Source organism: Maniola jurtina, chromosome 2 (assembly GCF_905333055.1).
Source record: "Maniola jurtina chromosome 2, ilManJurt1.1, whole genome shotgun sequence".
Lineage (NCBI taxonomy): Eukaryota > Metazoa > Arthropoda > Insecta > Lepidoptera > Nymphalidae > Maniola > Maniola jurtina.
In genome coordinates this window covers 3,706,841-3,730,084 of record NC_060030.1, presented here as the reverse complement: position 1 = coordinate 3,730,084, position 23,244 = coordinate 3,706,841, and the positions used below count along the sequence as shown (strand labels likewise).

Genomic DNA, 23,244 nt, shown 5'->3' with positions numbered 1-23,244 from the left:
ATTAATAGTGTTTCTTTCCAGAATTTAACATGTCAAGATATAGTTGATACAAATAAGGACTTGTTTGAAGGTTTAGGTTGTCTAACAGAATTTCAATGCGAACTAACCTTGAAGCCTAATGCAACTCCATCTATAGAGGCATGCAGAAGGGTTCCATTCCGTCTTCATCAACCACTAAAACAAGAGCTAGAATCTATGGAAAAAAGTGGAGTCATACAACGAGTTGAAGAGCCTACTGAATGGGTAAGCGCTCTAGTCTTAACCTCAAAAAAGAATGGTAAATTACGTCTGTGCATTGATCCTAGAAAGCTAAATCAGTCAATTTTAAGATCACATTTCCAATTTCCAACCTTAGATGAAATTAAATCTAGTCTTGCTGGAGCTCAGTATTTTTCAACATTAGATGCCAATAAAGGCTATTGGATGCTCAAGTTGTCAGAAGCTTCTTCTAAGCTCTGTACATTTATTACACCTTTTGGACGATATAGATTCACTAGGTTACCCTTTGGTATTAATGCAGCTCCAGAAATATTTCATAGAGAAATGATAAAAAGATTTGGTGATATTGAAGGTGTTAAAATTATGATGGATGATTTTCTTATTTATGGTAGAACTGTAGAAGAACATAATCAACGGTTACAAAAAGTCTTAGAAAGAGCACGTCAAATTAATGTAAAATTTAACAAAGAAAAGTCTGTGTTTTGTCAAAAAGAAGTCAAATATTTAGGCCATATATTTAGTGAAGAAGGTGTACAAGTTGATAAGTCTAGAGTAAAAGCTATTTGTAACATGCCAAGTCCTAAAAATATAACAGATCTTCAAAGATTCCTAGGTATGGTCAATTATCTTAGTCCATTTATTAAAAATTTGTCACAGCAAATAAGTCATTTGCGAGCACTTTTATCAAAAAATACTGAATGGTATTGGTCAGAGCACCATGAGTCTCAATTTAATAATATTAAAAAAGTTATTTGTTCAACACCTGTCTTAACATACTATGACCCTAAAAAGGAAATAATTTTATCTGTAGACGCATCGAAGGATGCCATGGGTGCAGTGTTATCCCATGACAAGCAACCCATTGCATATGCATCTGCTTCTCTAAGTAAAATACAACAGTCCTACTCGCAGATAGAGAAAGAACTACTAGCTGTCCTCTTTGGTTGTACTAAGTACCACCAATACATATATGGTCATAACATAACAGTGGAGACAGACCACAAACCTCTCATAACTCTTTTCAAAAAAGCTCTATATGACATTCCCCCAAGATTGCAAAGAATCATGCTTAGACTGCAGCCGTATGATTTAACTGTTGTATACAAGCCTGGTCGTTACTTATATATTGCAGATACTTTGTCTAGAGCAGCATTAAGTGAAACTTGTTTGTCAGAAGTTGATCAAGATATAGATTTACATGTCAATATAATAATGTCTAATTTGTCAGTCAGTCCAGAGAAATTAAAAGAAATTCAAGAGTCTACAGTCCAAGATCAAACATTAAGTCAAATAATTCAATATTGTCACAACGGATGGCCTGAACATAAGCGTTCAGTTAGTCAGTCAGTCAAATCTTATTATAGTCTCAAAGATCAAATATATGTCATTGATAACGTTGTCTTCAAATCTAACTGCATTATAATCCCAGAGTCAATGAGAGAGTATATATTAAAACTAATTCATTCTGCCCATCAAGGTATAAACAGCTCAATCCGTCTAGCAAAAACTACAGTCTTTTGGCCAAATATGCAAAATGACATAGAAAAATATATAGGTCAATGTAACATTTGTCTATCTTACCGTCGAAATAATAGTAAAGAACCAATTATGCAACATGAGTATGAAAACATACCATGGTACAAAATTGGTATAGATATTTTTGAATTTGAACGAACTAAATACTTAATGGTAGTTGACTATTATTCAAAGTATATAGAACTTGCCAAGTTAACATCAGGCTATTCAGCTAGCCAAGTAATCACACATTTAAAGTCAATATTGGCCCGTCATGGAATTTGCAGGATTGCAATAACAGACAATGGCCCCCCGTTTAATAGCAAAGAGTTTAAGTTATTCACTCAAGAATGGGACATAGAACACATAACTTCTAGTCCATACTTAAGTAGGTCAAATGGTTTAGTTGAAAGGACTATTGGAACTATAAAAAATATGTTAATTAAGTGTAAAACTGACAAATCTGATATGTATTTAGCATTACTTTTGTACAGAAATACCCCTAAACAAAGTCAATATTCACCAGCAGAGCTGTGTATGTCTAGACAACTGCGTACAGTAGTTCCTACTGGAAAAGAAAACTTGCTACCTAAGCTTTGTGATATGAATAAAATAAAGAAATTAAATGAAAAACAAAAGTCATACACAAAATTTTATTATAATAAACATACAAAAATGCTTAAACCATTACATGTAGGTGATAAAATCTTATTTAAACACAAACCTGAACACAAAAAATGGGTTCCTGGAGTTATTATCCAGATAGGTCCTGAACCTAGAAGTTATCTAATAAATAGTGAACTAGGACAGTTTAGGAGAAACCGTCAGTTTATCATTAAACAGTCAGTACACACATAATATCATTTTCCACAGCACACAACACAGTCAGTATACCTATAAAGATGTAAACAAAATGAAATTGTTATTTGTTAGTAAGTTTGTTAGTATTTCAATTATTTAAAGATGTAAACAAAATGTTAGTATTTAAATTATTTTTCAGGAAAGGTAAAGGTTCAAAAAACAAATGTCAATTTTAGTAGTAGTCTGTCAATGTATCGAGAAAGGCAAAGGTTGTAAACCATGCAGCCTGGATAGTCATAAGTGATTTTCTTGTGGTGTTATAAAAAATAATGTTGTACTTGTACTACGAGTATGTATATACTTGTGTTTATAAAATATAAAAAATCTGTCGTTGTCATAATAATAAAATTGTTAACAGTTAGTACCTAGTGTTAAAAAAAAAAAAAAAAAAAAAGGGAGATGTTACGGTATTGTATTAGTCTGTGTAATATCCTAACGTCATCTGTCACTTGTCACATACTTGTCACTTGTCACCTATCGCTGTCTTGATACAATGTCTGTCTGTGTCGTGTGAATGGAAATAAAATCAAATCCAAGAGCATCCATCTTTTATTTGTAACACACCAATGAAATACTGACTTGACTTACTACTAAGTACCCTTCTGATTCTGGAAATCCGTGTAGAAAAACTTCCTAACTTAACTTCCTAACTTCAGATATCTTATAATACCCATGAACCATTTTTTTTTTCGGAACGCGTTCTACGATAATACCAGCTCATAAAAAATATATATTAACTACTTAAGTATACGTCATTCCTTTGATGTATGAATTACTTAACTTCCAACTAATAAATGCGGTTAATCTATTTCTTTACCCGTATTTTATTTCACATCACATCATGGTACCTATCCATCCTTTTTTGCAGAATTCTAAGTAACCTTTGTTGACTTATTATCGCATGCCTCGCCTACGACCTCCTTCCAAGATTGTGCGCTCAAAACAAAACCTGTCTAGATCTGCGATGCCAAGTAATTAATGTCAAAGTAAGCTAGTTCCCTGTACCAAATAAAGGACGGTCGCTCTAGAGGCTACACAATATTGCCCCACTTTAAAGTTAACGTTATATTCTTCTTTCTTCTTTCGTTAGCAAAAAACAAACTGGTCGTGCGATCGATTTCTAGTAAGTCAACAACGTGGTAGGGTATTACTTATTAATTTCTATGTGGGTATACTTGTTTGTCAAAGTTATTTTGGAACGAAGTACTACAACTGTTTGCAATCAATTGGTATATACCAAAATATTCAAAGTTCAAACTAGGGTTTCTGATTAAACATATCAATATTCTCATCGGGAAAGGTTGATGGATATTTTTGCAAGAAATATGTAGGATTGGATCATGATACCCAATGAAAAATACTTCGTTAACAAGTAGGTAACTTCTTAATTTAAAAAGTTTTCCGTAAACCCCCCAACTGTGGTTTGCACTGCATCTTTTTCAGCCCGCACATTAAATCCGCCATTTTTTTTTAAAGAATTTTATGTAAATAACTACCCAGTGATATTCGCGTCATCAAGATGAATCTAATGACGTATCATTTATTTTACGTGTCAGTTGAGGCATGGAGTAGTTACGAGCGGACATAGGAACGGACACATACATACATACATACAGGTCAAAAACCTAATCCTCTTTTTGGGCTTCGCGGCAGTCGGGTAAAAAATTAGAGCGCCACCAATTTTTCAATTACCGCCAGAGAAAGCTCAAGAAGCTTTGTGCTTGTAAAAAGAAATTAGTGGCCATTGTAAATTGCTGAAGCAATTAACGTTAAACGTCTACGCAAGTCCGCGTTTAGGTGACCTATTTAATTTCGCTCATTAATCACTTGCAGCTTAGCATTTTAGTTCATGATATAAAAGAGATATATAATATAACTAAATAAATACAGTTTTTCTATGAAATTCTGACCGAAAAGAACCAAAATAACCGACATCAATTTTAGAGACGCCGGGACTCTTTACTAGGTGGATCGACGACATATTAAGACCTCGCTGGATCCAGGTGTCGCGTGGTATCAAGACCGCAGCGTCTGAAAGTCCTTACAAGAGATCTAAGCCCAGCAGTGGACGTCAATAGGTTAGCGACGACGAGACGACGCGTCGACCTAAATAATATAAATGATAAGTCCAGCAGTAGCATCCTACTAGCAAATTAAGTGAATAAATCACTCAATAACTAAGAAGCGTCTAATGTCTTTAAAACGCGCGGTGAATAAACGGTGAAGTTGTAAAAAGCGTAAAAAATCCGAAGATTTAATGTAAGACAACACTAAGACGTCGACACTTAGGAAACCATATAATGATCGAAAGTACACCGGCGTACTAAGCCACTGAAAGGAAACTATGGAATTTATGTCACAACCGCACTGAAATGCCGGACCGCAAAATTGTATTGCTGCTTCGGATCAATTTGATCGTTATGAACTGGAAACTTTAAAGCGTTACTAAATAAACAAACACGATAGTCTGGGTACTTTTTTACAATCGAAAAGTAACAGCAGCTGAAAAAAAAACCGGCCAAGTGCGAGTCAGACTCGCACACTGAGGGTTCCCGTACCTGGGTATTTCTTCCGACATTTTACACGATAAATCAAAAGCTTTTATGCATATAAATAAATAAAAATCTGTTTTAGAATGTACAAGTAAAGCCCTTTCATATGATGCCCCACGGACGGACAGACAGACAGACAGACAGACAACAAATTTAACCAATAAGGGTTCCGTTTTTCTTTTTGAGGTACGGAACCCAAAAATTATTTTTAGGATTATTATTGGAAATGACAAGACGCCTCTTATTAGTGAAGATATTAGTTATTCCTAGTTTAACAAGTAATAACAGCTAACATACAAAATAATAATAATTTATGTCTTCAACAAGTGAAGTTATGAATAACGGCTCTCCAAGTATTATGCTCCAAACGACTTCAACACAATCGCAACGTACGAGTAGCGTGCTAAACCACGATGCAATTTCGTCTAGCTGTAACTTAATCCAATATATTAAGAACTAAAAACATTGAAGTGAAAGGTAAATACTAAAGTTGCAGCCGTTAGCACTAATATAGACCCACGGAACTCCAAATATATATACTAAGGCATAGACCTTTTTCCCATTACATTAAAGACAGACCACTCTGCTAAATATCTAATGAATACTATGGCTAGTGCATTTCGTTTGGCATGTGTAAGGTGAATAAACTTTACAGTAAACGTCCCCCGAAGCCGAAGCTCATTCAGCTGATCTACACTTGTCCGAGTAACAGGGTTGACGCTTTACGATAGATTATTTTTAGATAAGCGTAACATCGTAGCGTGAAAGTCACTATTTATGGTTTATAGACGCAATAACATCAACGAATACTATAACGCTTACGAGTAGAACGCCCACGCTTTCGTGTCGTTTAAAGACATCTTTTTTGCCCAGATTAATCGTTTTTATCTTTGCAAATTAATTACCATTATAAATTTTATCAAATGGCCGAACGTTCCGCGATTTAAAATGATTAACGGTAATTTAAAGAACGTATATCTAACAAATTGTTACATCAGACACATCAGACATTAATTGATAGAAAAATTCACGGTCCAATGCTAATGAAGCAGAATCACGGACCTAAATATAGGTTATTTTTCAACTTCATATATACTTGAATACTACACTTACAACACAACAACCAACTTATAAATAAGGAAGTATAGTACGCGACAGGTTAAGATGGCAATCGGGGTATGAGGTGGGAGGACACCCCGCACACCCGCACGTCACCCGCAGCGGATTAGCGCGTATCTTCCTGCTGGATACATGTTTAAAAAATCTATTGGAAACCATGGATTTTTATGGGATAAAAAGCAGCCTATATGTTAATCTAAAGTATAAAAACTATCTCCATTTTGCCAAATCCGTTCAGAAGTTTTTGCGTGAAAGAGTAACAAACATTTTTGAGAACGTGAAATTCACAATCACGGCATCGTACCAGAATGCTAAATTGCTTAGCGGCACAGCTTTGCCGGTAGGGTGGTAAGTAGCCACGGCCGAAACCTCCCACCAGACTAAACCAGGATTTAGAAATTATGAAATTCCAAACCTCTGGCTACACACACACATACAAACTTTCGCCTTTATAATATTAGTGTGATGATACACCTACGGTCAGCGAGCACAGTTTACGCTTGGAAGCATGTGACGATCGCAGACCGACCACACCTGACTTCGCTAAGCTCTCCATGACGATAACGTTCTGATAACAGAACATAATATTCTCATTTCTCTTCACATAACTTTTCGTGATAGTATACGATACGTATGACGATAACGTTCTGATAATAGAACATAATATTGCCTTTTCTCTTCATATAACTTTTCTTGATCGTATACTGATCGAATACGAACAGTAATCAAAATCTATCTTTGCAATCCAACTGTTGAGATATTGAAGCGCAAGGATTAAGAGTGGATCTGCAGCGAGATTATGAGTAGCGAGACTTTGTTCAAAGTGTGGATCAAAGATTATAATAGCTTAACTTGTTTATATTATTTAATGAGCCAGGTATAACTTTGTTGGGGTAATCAATTATGTAGACATCCATATTGCTATGAATACGAAAATGTTTGTCTGTCTATTCTTGTCACGGCTTTGACTTTGGCACGATTACCGAAATTTGGCACAGGCGCAGCTTGTACCCTGGAGAACGGAGAGAATTTCATCCCAGAAAATCAGAGTTCCCTCGGGATTTTTGAAGCCTAACTCCTGCACGGAAACGCGGGCATCATCTAATAGGCTATAACAAAACTCAGTGTTTAAAATGGTCTAATAGACGATATTTCAGTTTAATCGTGGTCGCTTGGTATAGAATTGATAATAATGCTGGAACGACATCCCCCCACCTTTTCGTAACGTTGGCTCCAAATTTACTTTCAAAAAATTATACCGTGCCCATTTACTAAAAATTCAAAAGTCAGTCAGCTAGTTTGTGGCAGTCTGAAAGACCTTTATTTTATTTTATTTTATTCACAAATAGCTTTCAACCTTAAGGATCACAAATTTTTTATTTTTTATTTTCACTTATGTTTTATTTTCATTTTAATTTGAATTAACAGTTAATAGAATTAACTACAAAGACTTACCAGAACTTCCCTCGTTTGGGCCCGAACAGAATACCAGCGTTGTGGGTACATTGTGTATCCACAACATCAAGCTGAGTTCGGGCCCTTTCGTTGGCACGACACATAATACATACATAATATACTGTTTAAGTTAAGTTAGTTTTTAAGTTTTATATTTTAAATTTTATATTTTAGGGTTTATATTTTTTATTTATATTTTTTTATTTTTAGTTTTGTATAAGCGTCTTTATTTGTAATACTATGTTTATGTGTCGGTTTCAACGAATAAATTTTATTCTATTCTATTCTATTCTATTCTATAATGTTTTTTACAGTTATGGTCAAGTCATGCAGGTTAACATCGAGAGCTAATTCACACAATGGCTTGTCACACGCACTTTGTCGTAATGGGATACTAATCATACTTCGTATTGAAAAGACAATGGATGTAATTAAGCTATCGTGATACGCGTGTAGTTTGATAAGGATCGTAGCTTTCTTAACGAGGGTTTCGCTTCCATTTACTTACATCTAAAAAGTTTCTGAGATATGTTCGCATGATTTTAGAATGGAACATTTTTATTCGACTGATATGTCTTTTGACACACACTTATAGAATTGAATCTGTCTCGTTATAAATTCTGTCTTAAGTCTGAGCACCAGGCTATCAACCACGTGCCTACGACGAACCTAAGAATATTTCGGAAACATTGCCCGCCGAAACCCAGACAACGTGCTGAAACTGTTCGTAACGGGCAAAGTGGATAGATAATGACCAAGAGGACGTAGCCCTATGCGATGGGGCGGGCCAAATCAGCACCACACTCAAGCACAACAATCTTCATCGCTCTGCATAATGCCGGGGAATGGTTGAGCTGGCCAAATATCACGACCCTCAGAACTGAGGTTGACGATGCATGACTATCTCTGAAATCCTCTGTAGATCTCAGCCTGGGAGTCGATACACATACAGGAAGCAAGCAATAACTAGTCAATTAAATTAAGGATACTAAGAACTATGAAGACGGCGTAGACCCTGGGGGTGTCTTAGCATTATTAATTTGCATTTCGACTGCAATGCAAGAAAGTTGGCAGCCTCAACAAAGTCAAGCGGCACTTAACGCCGGTACAACTTCTTACCTTGTACCAAGCTCAAGTTCGATCGTGCATGGATAGATAGATACTGCAGTTATTTACGAGATGGCTCTGGGAAGTGCCAGCTTGATGCATTGGATTCGGTGGATTGTCGTGCTAGTAGTGCCGTGTATTGGTGAAGAAGAGCTGGTTAATTCTAAATTTCAAATTTTGGAATATCGGCCCAAAGCTGCCTGTGTATTGGATACTACAGGATATGATTCGAAGACTGTATCCAAGAACTTTTTGCCCTGTTCCTTTTCCACCTTTCTACTATCTAACCGCAAGGTATCGTCAAGGTCTGCACCCGTACGAAGCGATTTGCCTCCTCATTTCTTATTCGAACCGCTAGGATATGGAATGCCCTTCCAGCATCAGTTTTTCCCTCCATTTTTAATCCGCAAGACTCAAGAGTAGGTATCTACAAGTCAAGAGTGATAGGCATCTTCTAGGCAAACGCGCTCCATCTTAGGCTACATGTGTGGTTGCAAGCGCTAGTATACGAATATATAAAAAAAATGCAAGCCAATAAGGAAAGCTAAAAATGCATTCAAACTGCTATTTTGCAATAGACTTGCAATCTAAATGCATACCGTTTGCATCGCCCCTTACACGTGAATATTTTTATGGTCAAGGCTAACATGGAAACGTTTGTAGAACTAAGAACATTGTTACCACACCTAGCGCAGAAGCGCGCCATGAATACAAATCGGATTTAACGGATTTTGAGAAATATTATAAGTTAGAGCTTAGAAGTACGCCTAATCTTAAGTGTAGGTGGTTTTCCTTTAGATTATTTTATTATTATGCCCTTATTGTCAACTATATGGATTATGCGAAATGTTGTAACTATATGATGTCATAGTTTCCTTGAATTTAATAATTTGCTTATTGTTGTTAGCTCTCGAAAGGGTGTGGGCCTCCTCGAAGCTTTCCTACAGCTTTTAACCAAGTGCCTTCTTGGCCCACTTCGGACCCGTTGTCGCCGCGGTGTTGTCAGTCCAACATTTGAGCAGTCGACCAGTAGGGCGATTCAGAACACTTCGATTCGGTAAGTTATCGTTCGATAAGATGTAGTTTTCGTTGAAAAATACATCTTATTGAACGATAACTTACCGAATCGAGTGTTCTGAATCGCCCAGCTGTTCTCAACCGAATAGCGATCTTGCTCCATCTCTAATTTGTGAAACGCATACAATAGCCTGCTCATCTTGTAGTCTAAGACCTGCCTGGCCCATTTCGGACCTGTTGTCGCCGCGGTGTCGTCTGCCAAGTATTTGAGCGGTCGAGCTGTCCTGCGTAAAGCATTGTCCGAAGTGTGGCCCTCTTAGCGAGTAGCGAGCGATCTTGCTTGACCATACGCATACAAAAACCTGCTCATCGCCATTTCATTTCCTTTAAATACTCGTCTAAATTCTCAGACGAACTAGCCTGCAATATAGTCAGAATGTAACTAAATCCCACCTTCAAGCCCAGTCATTTTTATTTAGGTTGTAGGGCCAGATCTATTGCGGTCAGACGTCAATAAAACTATCCGGTTAGCAGTAACTTTGTCTAATCTTAGCGAAACAAGAAAAGCACGCTCGCTGGGTCATGATTCAAATATAATTTCTTGATCTCGATACGCTGTTAAAACAACATCCGTTCCGCTTTTTGTGGATGTTAAAATGTCGTCGTTCATATCATTTAGTGGTCGAATTCAGTTTATGGATTAAGTCTAAGTTAATTTCAGCCTTTGACTCGAATGAATTGCGTTGTTTAGGTTATTCCAAAATTCCAATCCAAAAGTCTACGTTATTCCAATCCAATACTTTTATGGTCTGAAGTGAGTTGCAAGCAGTTTAGATTATGCACGAATCTTTGACATGGCACTTGTCTGTGCGACCAGTTCCAATACTTAATTAGACTGCCAAGTCTACTTACTAGGCTGAATTGCTTGCAGAATTTAAGTAGTAACATGTACTGGAAAATGTTGTTCACAATAGTCCAATAGTACTCAATATAGGGCGTTTGGTAGAACGTGCCCGGCCTAAGCCGTGCCACGTTCGAGGCACGTCCGACACGCAGAGGATCCATGGATTGCAATTTTGTATGAAGAAACGTCACAGACGAGGCTCGGAAGACTTGGACATGGCACGGTCTGATGTGACCTCATACATTTTCCGAACTGTGTGTCACGGACGTGCCACGGCACAGGCCCGGCACGGTCTAGCATAAATCATCCTGAATCAAGCCGGGTGTGGAGAGACTCAATGGAAAATGAATTCGGGAGTGGCAGATAAAAATGACTGAATATACAGTAATGGATTAGATAGCTGAATTGTAATAATGTGAGTCGATAATGATAACTACAGTTGCTAAATATAGCAGCGGCGTGTAGCAAACAGAAACACGAAGATTCGTAGAGAGGAAGCAATAATCATTTAGATGATTGCAATTGTCGAAATAAAGCGTTCCGGACTGATAGCTTCTGTTTTGGTCGATAGTCGATAGGATGCCCATAAATAAATCGTGGGTATAATTTTATTCTTTTTAGGGCGTTTTGCGTGGTTAGACTGTATTTCTGTTTAGTTTTGGATATAGTTTTACGAGGGAGCTCAGTAATTTCAGTAAATCTAACTAAGTGGTAGTGCCTAGTAGGTAGTTACTGCTAAAAGAACAGTGCATTGACCTAAAAGTAATCTACTTAAAGTTACAAAAACGTTCTTAAAAAACTTGTTTTCGGCAAAAAATTGTAAGTGCCTACTACTTAATAAATAATAACCAATATAAATGCGAAAGTATGTATGTTTGTTGGTTTGTCCCTCAATCACGTTGCATCGGAGCAACGGATCGTCGCGATTTTTTGCATGGGTAAGTTAAAGACCTGGGAGTGTGATAGGCTACGTTTTATCCCGGAAAATCAAAGTTTTCACGGATTTTCAAAAAACGTAAATCTACACGGACGAAGTCGCGGGCTATACATAAATATACGGTTTTATGAGTTATGACTAGGTAGGTATGATGCTCGTAAAAAAAGGTTCACCAATTACTTACGTGATTTGTCACATAATGGCTATTCAAGTAAATCAGTAGGTAATAATTATACTAGTAGACGTATCATGGAAACCGGTTTGGTTCACACAATAAGAATATTATATAAATGTAGATACCTACATATTTTATTGCATATAATGTTGCCTACTTACATAATCTTATTGCCAGAGCGCATCGCACTAACGGAATCTTGATTTCTAGATGGCGATCGATAAAATTAATAATCACTAACTGGTTCTAAGATTTTGGTAACCAGGTCAAAGACAACCCTATTTCAAGTCCTACGTAGGTACTAGCAGTTCCGGCCTGGTGCAAGGCGGACTTCTGGCATGTGGGGAATGTGTCGTCACTACAGAGAAGAGAGAAAAATCCTCTCCCAGTGTCTAGTTATTTTTATGTGTGCCTCAATAATATTCAGTGTTTTTTTAACTGGGACAGTATTGGGAAATTATGGGAGATAGGGGAAACTGTCTGAACTATAAAGTGTAACGCCCACAGATAGATCGCAGCGCGCTGAGTGACGGTGTATGGAGCTGAGTAACGGCGAATGGAGACGAGTGCCGGCGAACAAAATCATAGCGCGAAAAGTGGCGACGAGTAGAAATAGTGTGTCCAGTGGTAGTGCGTCAAGGCGCGGCTTTTTTTTTTAATCAACTTAAACTCAGTTTGACATACGGTTGAAATTATTATAATTAAAATAAGTGTGCTCTAGCGGCTACTCGCGCATTATGCGAGTTGCACAGGTGCGCCGGACGAGTAGAGCCCAGCTTAGTCTTACCTATAATATAACCGTGCATTAGTTGCGCACTGCTGCACTTGCCGCGGTACGACTCTATCCGCCGCCACTCATCTCCATTCTCCGTCACTCACCTCCATTCTCCGTCACTCAGCGCGCCCGGTGTGCGCTGGCGCTTAGTTATAAGGTATATGAACTCGACATATTTGCTGTGTGTCAACTGTCATGTCAAAAGTACAATTTAGTACCTACCCACGGTAGACCGTACTTTTGAAGTGACAATTGACACAGCAAATATGGCGAGTTCTTTCTCAACATTTATGCACTTTATATACAATTATTTATCTAACATTATTCTAGTCACTTACATCGACAAGACAACGCCAACACACCGGAACCATTCCACACTGTTTGGATAGTTTCAGCACTACCACAGCACTACCGTTGCTTATCTAACGATACACGCACGTAACCTGAAACAACAGAAAGTTACATTGAAATCAACGCGTAAAAATATTAAAAAGTTAGGTTCTAAAATACCTCAATCAATACCAGCTAAACCTCCCCTCCCCATAAAAATATTATAAAGAACTACGAAAAAAATCAAGCGATACATGCGCGCGAAAATTTTCTTCAGCATTTTGTCCGTGCAGACTGCAGATAAATTTAGGGCGGGTCCCTAATACTTCAATGATAATGATACATATAGGAATTTCGTACGCGATTTTCCGCTTGATAAAATATAATAGGTACCTACTGCCTATTAAACCTTAATTACAAAATAAATAAGGTTTAATTCTAAATGTATTTTTACTGGAAGAGGTAATTAAGCATCATATCTCTACCGTCTCTAGCCATGCAACCTTTTCATCACTATGCCACCTTATTCACGAAGGATGCTAATCTGAAAATTGAACAGAGCAGGTCTGGACAATGGCCGGGCCGGGTGCGTTTTTAAACCACTGGCATAGGTTTTTAGCCATGAAGTTTCTTCACCTTTCCATACCCATTTTGCCTTGTATATTAGATTTGTATAGTACATAATTTAGCGATAATAAAATCAGGGACAGGATATTTGAGGCACCAATCCAAAAAGGATTTTATTTTATTTTTAATATATATATATATATACGAGTATATAATATTTTTACCAGCGAAATATCGCTTGGCAACATACCTATGTTGTAACATATGTAGTAATGGATTTTCAGCTATTTTATCGCACAAGATAAGGAGTTATCACACAATAAATCCTCATTTATTTTTAGGCTACATTGCAACAAAGTGATTTTGTCAATTTTTATGTTTGCCAAAGATTTTGCAACCATCATCAACTAAACAAGATCAAAAAATTTAAATAATCTAATCGATAAATCGATAAACTAGGTACTCCCTTGTTTTGTAGAATACAGACTTCTTCCTTCTTCCTACCTTTCTTTTTCCTGCGTTCAATCAATATTATTGGCAGCAGGCTATATCTATCGTATCGCAATGGCTCAGGTATGAGATCCTTGCTTTACAAATGACAATAAGCATACATTTTCGCGCGCTAAGTAGGTATGGGGTATGATGTCATGTCATCGCGCCACGCTTCCGTTTGTGTGTTTCAGGCTTCATCAATCAGCCTGTTTGCGTCCACAACTGGACATAGGCCTTTCCAAGAGCGCGCCACCACACACGATCCGCCTTCCTCATCCACCCACTTCCCGCTATCTTCTTGAGGTCATCAGTCCAGCGGGTCGGAGGTCGTCCCATACGCGGTCCCCACTCCGGAACACGTCTGCCCCAGCGGCCATCAGTTCTGCGGCAGACGTGGCCTCCCCACTTCCACTTCAGCTGGCTAATTTGTTGAGCTATGTCGGTCACTATGGTTCTCCTACGGATTTTTTCGTTACGGATTTTGTCCCTCAGAGAGATCCCCAAAATAGCCCGCTCCATAGCTCGCTGAGCGAATTTGAACTTGTGAACAAGGCCAACTGTCAATGTCTACGTTTCAGCGCCATACATCACAGGTAGGGCACTCATTAAAGACTTTCGTCTGGGTTTGGATATACTGGTAGGCTTAACTATGCGAGATCGCATGAAAAATTATACACGAGCCTGAAATTCAGTAAATAAATAAGCGACTGCGATGACCCGAAGTATTATGGAGCCAAGGCCGTACCTACTCATCAACTTGCGCTTCTACTTAGCGAATAGCTAAGTAGGTTAGTATGACATTAAATATGTACTACTTAGTGACACTCAAATATTAATTTAGCACCTCGCGTTTGTGTGTGAAATATTATAATAGGCTTAAAATTAATATGAGTACCTAGGTATGTACCAAAGCATTTATTTGCGTACAGGAAAATAATTTTCACAAACCTAATAGGAAACGAACCTATCTATGATATACGTATACGAACTATACGATACCTGTGGCGTTCTCACTATGAATAGAATAGAATAGGATTTTTATTCAAATAGACTTTTACAAGTGCTTTTGAATCGTCAAATAATTTACCACCATAATAATTTATGCACCATAACCCCCTTTGCTTATTATTGGTGATCAAGGTTTAACTGCACCAGTAATGTAACTTTGCCTCCATGCAACTGGAGGCAAATAATAATACAACCAACATTGCGTGGGTATATTTTTGCCGGCTGACGACAAATTCCATGAATCAGTTGCCATCCGCTGTAGGCACCGTCGCGCATGACAAGCAATACCGCACACACGGCAACCCAGGCCGGCGTGGTTATAATATTATAACATCACTACCCATATTATACTTATGACAGTGTGTTTGTTTGTTGGTTTGTCCTTCAATCACGCCACGACGGAGCAACGGATCGACGTGATTTTTTGCATGGATATAGTTACAGACCTGAAAAGCAGGCTACTTTTATCCCAGAAAATTAATGAATTCTCACGGGAGTTACAAACGCCTAAATCCATGCGGAAGAAGTCACGGTCATCAGCTAGCTCACAAATAATCTTATAATAAGTAAGTAGAGAAGATAACTTCAGTTTAGTCTCACTGGATACAAAGGAGGCAGGAGGCGGGAGATGATTCTAGGTCAACAGGAAGTACCAGATCGGTTTTCTTGACAGACACGACAGACACGGGCAAAAGGACGTACAGACGTACAGACAGACACAGACAACAAAGTGATCCTGTAGGGGGTTCTTTTTCCTTTTGAGGTACAGAACCTTAAAAAGGTGACTTATGGTAAAACATATGCATGTGCTGCTAAGCTAAGACCTTATATTGTACTTAGACCTACTTATTTCCACGCATGCAGTCTCGCGCCGCTAGTTCTAATATATTTAACAAACAGATTCAAACCAGAAAAGCGGGTTTACGAGTTACGGCCCATTCAGAGTGAAATCTCACGCTGTTTCTGAGAGGGAAAGTGAAATTAGTGCTGAATTCTAAAAATATTTGATACTCATTAACTAAGGTGTTAAGAGAGGCGGTGATAGCCTAGTATCTGGTTAATAATCTAGAGAGTTTGTAAAGGATGTAAAAGGTAATTTCTGGATTTGATGAATCGATTCTAGAAATTCTTTTATTGATAGATACCTACCTAATTAGCTATATTATCCCCGGCTATAAGTTATATCACACGGATGAAGACGATGAAGACGCAGGAAAATCTTAAACCAAATAACAATCCTACCAAGTTTGGTACATTAGTGGTTAGGATTAATTAATTTGGCCTGTTTTTCTCTGTAGTGAGTCATTGCTCATACTAATTACTTAATATAAATGAACTCCCTTGACAATCCGTTTTGTCCTACGCGAACTAAACAAACACGCATTGATTAGCGAAATTCTCAATGTGTGTACGTAATTAATAATTATTAAGTGTCCACAACAATTTGGCCAATGGCAAATAAAGAAGTGCAGAAAAGGAAAACAACCAGTAAAACCCAGAACAAACTGGTTACTCATCTACATAAAATATACATTGACTAACTGACTGCCTGACTGATCTATCAACGCACGCACTACTGGACGGATTGGGCTGAAAGGCATACAGACAGCATACTATAATGCCATAGATGCCCCTAAGAAAGGATTTTAGAAAAACAACCCCAAAGGTGGTAAAGTAGGGGTCTGAAATTTTTAAGATGGGCTTTGAAATTTCTGTAGTCTACATGACGAAATCACAGACATAAGCTAGTGTAAAATGATGTTTTTCCTGAAGCAAGAAATATTTCAAACTTTGATTGAGAGACGATGACCTAATTTCAATAGAAAAATTATTTTAACTACTTAATCATATTCATACTATCATACCATCTTAACTGAGTTAATCATAGTATTACTCAATCATTATCATAATCATTATCATTAACTCGCTACTGAGAAGGTCTCCTCTTATAATGAGAAGGGTCTGGCATACTCAATCAAGTGATTCCTAAATAATTTGAGCATAATATCACGTATAGTTTCATGGAAAAGTCAGTCACAACTCACAAATCACAATAATATTATAGTACTTAATAAAAAGCAACACAATTGAGAGTTGCTTTAATAAGACTTCAATAAGATGCTTGATAACCTGGCTAATAGAATAAATTGGTCAATTAAGTATGACTGCTGGGTCAATGTTGGTATAAAATTATTTTAAAAGTACTTACTTTGCAATAGTACCTACTTAGTTCCTACAAAACACAGTGTACCTACAATTCAGGGCATAAATGTCTGCAGACTTTGCCAGGAGTCAGATGCTCAAGCCCCAAATAAACATAATATCCACCTAGGGAAACACAAGACTCTTTTACACAAAATGATGACCATAGATACCTAGAAATGCCAACAATCAAAGAGGAAGTGAACAAGTATTCCAGAAAGCACAAATTTAGATTGGGAAAACATCCTAACACACTGGCACGAAATCATTTGTAAACCCCAACACTAAACGCCTTAAAAGATGGCATATATTTGAATTGGGCAAGAGATGATGCTCCATAATTTACAGCACGAAACGGGAGGACATTTATTGGAATACCCCCTAAACTAACAAACAAATCACAACTCCTCAAATCTGATTATGGCCGGAGGGCCGATCGCAGATGGACTTATTGGAAACAAAAAAAAACCTAGGGAAACACATTGTATGCCCTGAGGAAGCTAATCCAATACCAGTTAGAACGGTGCTGCTGTAACTGATGGCCACAAGTATTGGGATGGAACTTTATAATTGGTAGTGGGTCAAATGGATTGGAAATGATTGAAGTGATGCAGGAATTTCAAGGATATACAGAGAAGAAAGAAGAACAAGACAGTTTATTTATTATTTAATATTTATGCATCATAGATAGATCATAAACATGTTAAGATAAACTCATACATTTAGTGCCAATTGCAAGGTTTTACGTTGATAAGTAATATATTAGTTACATATAAACTCAATTATTTAGTGCCCACTGCAAGGTTTTATGTTAATAAGTAACTATATTAGTTACAAACTGCATTACAAGTTACAACAGCTAAACAAAATCATATCACCATCTTCTGGCAACACACTGTTTGCCCACATAGTGTAATTTTTTAATGTTATGTAGTTAAGTGTGAGTAGCTTATTATAATTACTTACACCTACTTAAATCTTTAGTTCAATGAGACAAAAGTCAATGACCCCAAGAAGTTCAATGTTTTTAGGTCATAATTTAGAGGTAACTGCTAATAATTTGCAGAAATAATTAATATTACAGTACCTACCTACACAAAATTTATAGTTAGAAAAAGATAGTTTAAGTAGAAATAAAAAGATGAACAGAGGAATAAAAGGTTATTTATAAAGTTGTTTTGTGTCCAATTAACTTGTGCCATGCTTGTGCCATTCCATTGGTTTTTTCAAAACAGTCAACGTCATGAATCATCGGCGCGAAGGCGCTAAATAATTGACCAATTTCACTATTTAAGTTTGAGAATATTCAGACAGTACCCAGTCTGTGTAAACTGCAAGTCTGTATCTAACTAATGGTAATGGCCATGTTTTTTTAGAACTATGAAATGAAGAATCATACAAATTGAATAGAAGCTGTCATTTAAATGGATGGAAAGGCGGAGCCGCAAGTCGTCAGCAGCAGGCTTGGTTGGGCGATGGCGGTCAAGAAACGGCCGGGCCAACCAACAAACGAACATTTTTATCAAAACTAAAATTATCACAACATAAAATAAAATGTGCTATATATTCTCTGGGAATTAAAAACTCACCGCATGACAAATTATATTACAACAGTTTCCTTTAGCACTTATTCACAACACAAAACATTCCACATCCACGATTGACAATCACAGTCACACTAGGACGGAGAGAACACTAGCGCCACGTGTTTCCAAGCACCTCGAAAAGAAATCACTACTGAACTGAAGTTCGTCTGGTTTACAGTCTATCCAACATAATAATAACTCAGTTGTTCGGTGGTTCGGATACTTTTATCTCTCGTGTGATGATTTTTGGAATTTTTCGGTTTACTGGTTTATAGCCGTAGTAAAACAAATATATATTTTTTTTTCTTCTTTTCTGTAACCAAAATGAAGAAGCAGGGTGTGCCGTTTGACATTTTTGGTGTATTAATTAATGCTAACTGTACAAATTACAACAATCAAACCAGGCCACGGAAAACAACATTAATTAATATGATTTATGGTACCTATTATAAATGATATTCTCAGTAGTAGGTAAGCATTTCCAGTATGCGTTGGTTTCATGTTAATTAATGCGTTATTTAATAATTGGTATGTTTTGAATGTAGCAACGTAGTTAGGTTGGTATTGTACTTAATAACCTTCCCCACATAAAAAAATGATTATTAACAAAGTTATTTGTTGTTAGCCGGTAACACAAACTTTTGTAACGCCACACCGCCTCAGCCAATCGCAACGCGCCAACGCCAACCAGACTATCCGAGTCAAGCCGAGCCAAACGCCGGCCAATCATAGCCTAGCGGCCATTGAACGCCAACGCCAGCGCCATTGACAGCCGAACGCCACTCAGCAACAACTGCCGAATGCCTTCGGTGGGGATAACGCCATATAAAGCCATGCGAGCTCATTTTTAGGATTATTATTGTATCGTACGCATTATAAGCTGAAATACTGCCGGTCTCTGTAAATAAGTGTAATAAGTGTGTAATAAATGTGTAATAAGTAAATAAGTGTAGTAGTAACAAATATATGAGAGTAATTATTAGTGTGTTGAGTGAAGTGATAAAATAAATTAGTGCGATTATACTGATTTGCTCTTTTTATTTAAACCCACTGTTTCATCTCAGAAGTGGGATTAATAAAGAAAGTTATGATGCATAATCGCGCCAATTAACGATCCGGCAAATACATGCCGGCTACTTTGATCCTCCGCAAGAGGGAAACGAATCACCGTGTAAAAATCAAGCGACAATGAAGATCGTCCACTTCTGGGGCCCGGAAGGTCCTTAGAAGAGTTTTGAACCGGAGGTACATTCATCTGCAGCGTGCATGGTTTCTACGCCCGATGGCAACCTACCCTCAACTTCTACGCGTAATAACTGAGGTATGATCCATCCATTATTCCATTTCAAATTTTAATCCCGTTTTTAATGATATTGATGCATAGTGTAATGAGGTTGATCGTGTTTGTAACCTCTACTGATGAGATGACCGTGAAAGGTTAATATTGCTAACACCCTGTTTGAGGTTATGAAATTAGTATTAGGGCACGCGGGTTATGATAGGTGGTCATTATACGCTCGCGGATAGAGTAAATGGTTTGAGTGATAGCTGAAGCTAAAAATATAACTATAATTTGTGGCATATCTGACCGTCAAATAAAGGTTTAGGTTTAAAGACGTATTCTCATAAAAAAAGGTCATTTACATGAGAAAATAAAGTTTACAATATTCGCCATTTAATGAAGTACTCATTCAGCGCATTTGCTGAAGTAGTTCGCATTACTCATAATGTGAGCAGCTAATTATTCAGTTTTAAATGGATTGAATGAGTGTACATTTTTTTTATGTGTGCAGGTATTTTGTTGTACAGTTTAGCTCCTTCATAGGTAAGGGTTTTTCTGCCATAAATTGTTCTAGTTTTGGGTAAGGCAAGGTAGCTAGCTCGACGAGTTTTAGTTTTAATTTTTGTGAATGTGATATTCGTGTGTATTGTTTTATTTACAGTTTTCCTAACAAAAATACACGTGCTGTATGTATATAACTGATGAAATAAAGGCGGTAAATACTAATGCTAAAATTTCAACCAATTTATTAAGTCAACTTTTTATCGAATTAGGTAAAAACCCGCTCAACCATCCACTTTTCACGTTGCATCTCGCCGAGATACCCGCAATTTGAATTCGCAGTTTAATTCTAGAGTGCTACCGGTACGAAAAAGTTAACAAGTAATTCAATAAGTTAAATAGTAAAAAAATAAAAACACCCGACTGCTGTTTGCGCTGCATATTTTTCGGCTCTTACATTAAATCGTATAAAATCCACCACATTGATTGTTTAAAGAATTTTATGTATCCATTGACACACACGCCATCAAGACGAATGACGTATCATTTATCAAAATCGGTTAAAATTGTTGAGAGGTTATGAACTGACACAAATACATACTGATTAAACGCTTAATCCCTACTTTTGCAGCAATTAATAAATAAAAAAATGTAGTATATCGGATGGTAACAATAGTTCTCAGACTACCCGCAAATTTCAACCATAAGTTTTTAAGAAACAAGCTTTGACGCTATTAGTGTTTTTATTTGCACAAGGCTCAGTCATAGTATAAGGTTCTATAAACCTTTAAGGTTATTTTTTTTCGCGTCGTCAGTGATATTCCCGCTGCAGTCATACAGACAACACTGGGTACGTGTGGGGTACCTATAAATTATTTTTAAGGGTACAATAATATCATTTACGTCAGAATCGGTTGATGAACACTTTCCGTGTGCTCGAACTCAGTTTTGCATATAGCATGGCGATCGCAATTTGAATGTAAAATCGAATTATTTTATGATGTTCACTTTTGAGTTTCTTGTGAAATTGATTTTCATGTGGTTATATGATTGTTATGTAATATGAATATAGATTTTCATAATTGGGGCAGACGTACTTTATGAATCGACTGGGAGCTACTTGTAGTCAAACAATAATATTGTGCTTATCTTTCTTTTCTCGGAATTTTTGGTGAGTTCGTGAAGTGCAAACGTCATCGCCTACGATGGTCACCACTGATGCTTTGCTGTGCGCTGTGTGCCTGATGCCGAGCGCGTCACTGCAAGGCACCTCATCGTGGCGCGCTAACGATGCAGGGTTGCAGCCAATGGGTATCTATAAGCCGCCGCATTGTCGCCTATTTGGGGTCACATAAGCGCTGTTAAGCGTTTATGCTGTATGGTATGACTGTTCTTTTATTTTTACTAAAAGTTAGTGTTTATGAAGTCTGTACATGTTGTAACTTGTAGTTTAAATCACATTCTTTGAATGATTGAGAGCATAGTAAGTAGATCTTACTCACGGCTTTGGGACTGTCTCGTATAATATACAAGCCAGTGGCACAGCGTATGAGTAAATACAAATAGGTAGTGTAATGTAGGCAGAATCGGGCACTTGGAGGAAACGTAATAATAATTATTACCAGTTAGACATCCTTATGATTTTGATAATGCTTTTGTCATTTTAGAAAAAAAGTAGTGCTTGTAGGCAGCATGTACGTTACGTACTTTTGCCAACAAGCTTTCAATCGAGTCAATTTTATCATTCTACCTTTAGATTGTCGGTCCAATCATAATGTAAGTAGAAAGTTCAAGTGGCACTTCTAATTATAGCCATGATTTAGCTTTGTGCCGTTCATTGTTAGTCAGGTGGACCGGACGTACCGTAAGAATTTTCACTAAGCCGACTAGACTGACGTTTTGCATAATATCTTGAGCTCAGTTGGTGTTAGTATGCCTGCCTGGTTATGTAGCTTACATAGTAGGGAATAGGAATGGAATAGAAAACTGTTATTTAACTGATGATCCTGTATTACCTAAATTCAATCGTGAACTGTTTTCGGAATTACATAGATGCCGAAGTGAAGACAGTAGCCAAGTCTTACTTTCTGCCGCCAAGTCTTACTTTCTGCCGCCAAGTCTTAGGTACTTTCTGCCGCCAAGTTTTACTTTCTGCCGCCAAGTCTTACTTTCTGCAGCCAGGTCTTACTTTCTGCAGCCAAGTCTTACTTCACGCAGCCAGGTCTTAATTTCTATAGTGAGGTCTTACTTTCTACAGCCAGGTCTTACTTTCGGTAGCCAAGTTTTACTTTCGGTAGCCAAGTTTTACTTTCGGTAGCCAAGTTTTACTTTCGGTAGCCAAGTTTTACTTTCGGTAGCCAAGTTTTACTTTCGGTAGCCAAGTTTTACTTTCGGTAGCCAAGTCTTACTTTCGGTAGCCAATTTTTACTTTCGAAAGCCAAGTTTTACTTTCGATAGGAGTACTTTCATCTCGTTGCTCGTTGAGAGATCTCCCTGCAAGGATTTAAGTGAGATTCCTTTTCAAGTCAGAGTAATAGCATTCACAGCTTCACGAGAAGCTATTCACTTCCTTTCTACAAGCCAGTCTGTTGACGGTTTTTCTTTCAAAAATGTCTCTAAAGTAAAACGTGGAAAAATAGT

General features: G+C 37.4%; 1 protein-coding gene across 1 annotated transcript in view; it reads right to left on the bottom strand.

Annotated features, from left to right (window-relative positions):
* Positions 1-18,977, bottom strand: part of LOC123878228 (ADP-ribosylation factor 6) — a 46,768-nt gene extending 27,791 nt beyond the window's left edge. Inside the window, exons 1-2 of the mRNA XM_045925377.1 lie at positions 18,825-18,977; positions 12,975-13,079 (exon numbers count right to left, since the gene is read on the bottom strand). The gene's annotated coding sequence lies outside the window, so the exon portion shown is untranslated. The remainder of the gene's footprint in view (positions 1-12,974; positions 13,080-18,824) is intronic.
* Between the last annotated feature and the right edge of the window lie 4,267 nt (positions 18,978-23,244).